The sequence below is a fragment of the Vombatus ursinus genome, unplaced genomic scaffold, assembly GCF_900497805.2.
Source record: "Vombatus ursinus unplaced genomic scaffold, bare-nosed wombat genome assembly UNPS02014773.1, whole genome shotgun sequence".
In the NCBI taxonomy this organism is placed as follows: domain Eukaryota; kingdom Metazoa; phylum Chordata; class Mammalia; order Diprotodontia; family Vombatidae; genus Vombatus; species Vombatus ursinus.
Genome location: NW_020954551.1, coordinates 17,505,270 through 17,510,022, shown reverse-complemented (window position 1 = coordinate 17,510,022; position 4,753 = coordinate 17,505,270).

The window sequence follows — 4,753 nt, the reverse complement described above, 5'->3', positions numbered from 1 at the left end:
ACATCTTCACCTTTCAAAATATTTGTCTGCTTTCAAGTCTCAGCTCAGGAGCTGCCTTCTCTACGAAACCTTGCCTGATCCAATTCACGGCTCATTCCCTCCTCAAATTACCATGAAGTTACTTAGGAGTTTAGAATCATAGATGTAACTGGAAGGAAAATTAGAGGGCATCTGATACAATACTCTCATTTTACAGACCATGGGACTGAGGCCTAAGAGATCCCTTGTCCGCAGTCACAAAGGTAGTAAGTGGTACAGCTGGGATTTAAACATAGGTGCTATCTGGGTACATGTGCTATGCTTTCCCCCCAAGTGCCTACCACAGTGTTTTCCACATAGTAAATGCTTAATACATATTTGCTGAATTGTGGTAAAACATCAGAAAAAATAAGCCCCACGTGACAGAACTTTTAATGCCTTTGCCCTGTCACTCCCCCCAGTTATCTTGGATAAGAAGCAACGGTAAGAGACCAAGCTGACCCAGCCCCAAAACCCTCTCCTAGTCAGGTGAGACCAGGCTTCAGTACTTATTTTTCATCTGCCACCCTGTGACTACCCCTATGTCTAACAATTTCCCAAATTTCCCCCCACTTACTCTTCTCCCCTATCTCTGTATTATTTACTAGCCAATCCTACCTGCTGTTTTTTTTTAATCCCTATATTCCTCAACTCTAAACTGCCCTAAAATATCCCATGCACCCTTGCCCACCCCTTCTGCTGTGCTCTCTGGAATTCATATTCCATAGTGAACACATTTCTCTTCACCCTAGAATTTCTCTCACATTCCTGTCATCTAGTAATTCTTAGTGTGTCCTGGATTCCCCTTGATGATACTACACCCCTGGCTGTGTTATCTACTACTATCTTTCCAGTCACCCCACACTGGTCTGGTTTACTTGTCACCACCACTCCTAGACTCCTTTTCTTCCTTTGTTGAGTGATATGGGTATCACTCAATAAATTCTCCTACTTTGGGGTCCACAATATCAATATTTTTTTTTTATAAAATCTAGATCATGGTGGCTGTATCCTAGCCTATCCATCCCATCAAGACATATAATACCTGGCCTATCATTTTCCTGTCGTCCCCATCCCTGTCCTTATACTTGTTGTTGTTCAGTTGTGTCTGACTCTTTGTGAGCCCATATGGGGTTTTCTTGGCAAAGATACTGGAGTGGTTTGCATTTTCCTTCTGCAGTGGATTAAGGCAAACAGGGGTTTAGTGACTTTCTTAGAATCACACAACTAGCAAGCATCTGAGGCCAGATTAATTCAGGTCTTCCTGACTCCAGGCCCAGTACTCTATCCGTTGAGTCACCTAGCTGCCCTGTCCTTATATTAGGTGACTACAAATCTATGTTGGTGCTCCCTCAAACTCTATACTGTCTGAATTTTTCATTTTCCCTAAATCATACTACTGACTCTCACTCTAGTATAACCACACAATTAAGGATATTCTCTATTTCTCCAAATTAAATCTCTGCTAATCCTAGATCTGACCATAAATTCACTTTCTCCCTATGTTTCATAATCCACCATCCATTCTTTACATTCATCAAGACTGCTGATCTCTCCGTTTCTTAGCACTTTCTCAATATCCCTGCTCTGACATTGTCTTACTTCTGTCTTGACTCAATGGTTGGCCAATTCAACTCTACACTATCTTCTATTCTTGATTTTGTAGCTCAATTATCCCATCCTTGCTCATCACTTGCAAAGTTTCGGTAATGGATCACTCCCATCATGTCTTCATCTACTCCTACACATGTGCTTCTGAATAGCTCTGGATGAAGTCTCACAACAATGCTGAATGAGTACATTATAATTTGTGTTATACCACTGAGCCCTCACTTCAGGAAGGCAATTCTTTTATTCTTTGCTAAATGGTTCTCCATCTTACTCAGCACAAAAGCTTTTCCAAACTTTCTCTCCTCAACTCAGTTCTTCTATAGATCTTTTTTCCCCTATCTGCCCTTCTGAACTGAGTACTTTGCCTCTTATTTTACTTCCTCTTGAGATCTGTGGTGGTTTTAGAGACCCCTCCCCCATATTTCCTTTTTGCTCACTTTATGACTACTCTGATTTTAATGGTGGATTTACCCTGGGGTTGGACCTCAAGTCCATCTCTTCTCATCTTGGACAATTTACTTTTTACTGATCTTGGTCCTTGACCCAAGTGACTTCTGGGGAAACAGGATTGGCCCCAAATGGATTCCAGTCCCCTTCTAAAGGTGTGATTTAGCTGAGTACATTGGCTTCTTGCCTCAGTTCCCTTGGATCTTTATTGTTCTGACTCAGCTCATCAGAGAGTTTCTGCTGCCTTATGGCTCCCTAGCCTAAAGGCTGTTCCAGGAAGCAGGAAATATGACTCCTTCTCCCTCCTCCCCCCATTACCTCTCACTTCATCTCACTACCTAGACAGATTTGATGTCTTCATCTTGTCAAAATAGGATGATGAGGGAAAGGGCAGAGCCAGAGTATGTAGGCAGAGACTGTAGCAGCAAAGAAATCTCCAAGTGTGTCCCAAAGTACAAGCCAGAAGTTAGATGGAAGCTTGTGGTAGATGAGTGCTGAGTTGAATGCCTTGGTCTTCACTTAATTTATAAGGCTGTTACTTTGTTGGGCTTTTTGCTTTCTGGAAACATTTACAATATCTGAAGCATAATTCCTCTTTTAGAGGAAGATTTTTGAGAATCAATGGGGACTAGAGTAAATGTCCAGTCTTCCATATTGTAGGTCACAGGCCTCTTAATTAAGTAGAAAATTGAGACCATTTGGTATGAATTCTCTATTTTTACCTCCTCTTTGCTTTAGAATCCTTTATGATATTCTACTCTCTACTCTCTCCCCCTGTCTCTGACAGTGAGGTGGGCTTTCTGGTCAAGACTATTCCCTCTACATGTGCCCTTGGTCCCATCCCCTCCTTTCCTCTCTAACAGATCACAACCTCAATCTTCCTAACTCTCTCTTCTTCAACCTTTCCATGTCTAATAGTCCCCTCACTACTAGCTTCCATGTCCAAGTCTCTCTTATCTTTAAAAAGATTTCAGCAGACTCTACCATTCCTTATCACCCTATATCTCTCCTTCCTCAGGATCATATTAGACAATATTTGTAAAAAAGTGTTTAGCACAGTGCCTAGAATAGAGTAGGTGCTATATATCGCTTCTCTTCCTTCCCTAGCCAAAATCCTAGAAAAAGCTTTCTACCCTCATTGCCTCTACTTGCTGCTTCCTCACTCTTCAATCCTTTGAAATTTGATTTTCAGCCTTATTGCTTGAGTGAGATGGCTCCCTCAAAATTCACTGATAACCTCTTAATTGCCAAATCTTTTTTCTGTACTCATCCTTCTGTACCTATCTTTTGCACCTGACCCAGTTGCCTGCTCTCTCCTCCTGTATACTGTTGCCTTTCTTGGCTTTTGTTACATTGCTGTTTTCTAGTTTTGCTCCTACTTGCTTACCTGATCCTTCTCAATCCCCTTTGGTGACTCAGCAACTAAATATAACCTTCCCTTTGCTGTTAAATCCCTTTACAACCTTGACCCAACTTAGCTTTTCAGCTTCATTGTACATTCTCTGTACTCCAAATCAAACTGACCAGCTTTCTTTTCCACACACAATACACCATTTACTCTTTGCCTATCCTTAATGATGGAAATGCACTCACTCTTGCTTCACTTCTAAAATAAGTCGTTACTTTCAAGATGTAGCTCAAGCATCACCTTCTAGAAGAATCCTTTCCTGATCACTTTCTTGCCACTGCCCTCTCTCTCTCCCATATATTCTCTACACAAGAGCCAATGAGGCATCAGAAAGGGCTGAGGAATGGTTGATATGGTATTTATTGTTCAAAAACTCCAGGAAAAAAATTGTGTGAGCAGAACAGAGGTCTATACACAACGTTTGTCGATTTGACCAAGTGCTTTGATACTGTCAGTCCCAGAGGCTTGTGGAAAATCATGGCAACATTTGGTCACCTGCAGAAGTTTATCAGTATTGTACACCAGTTTCATGATGGCATGCTTGCATGGGATCTGGATAATGGAATATGCTGTTGCACATTCCCAATCACCAATGGAGTGAAGCAGGATTCTGTGCTTGCTCCCATGCTTTGTAGCATGATGTCTTCCATGATGTTATCAGATGCCTTTAACAAGGATGAAAATGGCATCAAGGTTAGCTATGGCACCAACAGTAATATTATTTAACTTGAAAAGGTTGCAAGCCAAGACTAAAGTGGAGGGAGAAATGGTGCATGACTTTTTGTTCACAGATAATTGTGCACTGAATTCAACCTTTGAGGCTGAGATGCAACAACATATGGATCAATTTTCTGTTGCTTGTGCTAATTTTGGCCTGATAATTAATACTAAGAAAACAGAAGTGACTCTCCAACAGTGCCAGCAGCGCAGCATCCATAAGTGGAGTCGTTAGTTATAGCAAATGGAGAGATTTTGAATGCTGTGGATAAGTTCACTTACCTTGGCAATATGCTTTCCAGGGATGTACACATAGATGATGAGGTTGATACATGCATTTCCAGAGCCAGATCAACTTTTGAGAAGCTCTGAAAGAAAGTGTAGCAGAGAAAAGGTATTAGACTGCCTACCAAACTGAAGGTCTACAAAGATGTTGTTGTATGCCTGTGAAACCTGGATAATTTCCCAATGCCACATCAGGAAACCAAACCAATTCCATTTGAATTGTCTTGGGAAGATTCTGAAGATCATGTGGCAGGATAGGGTACTGGA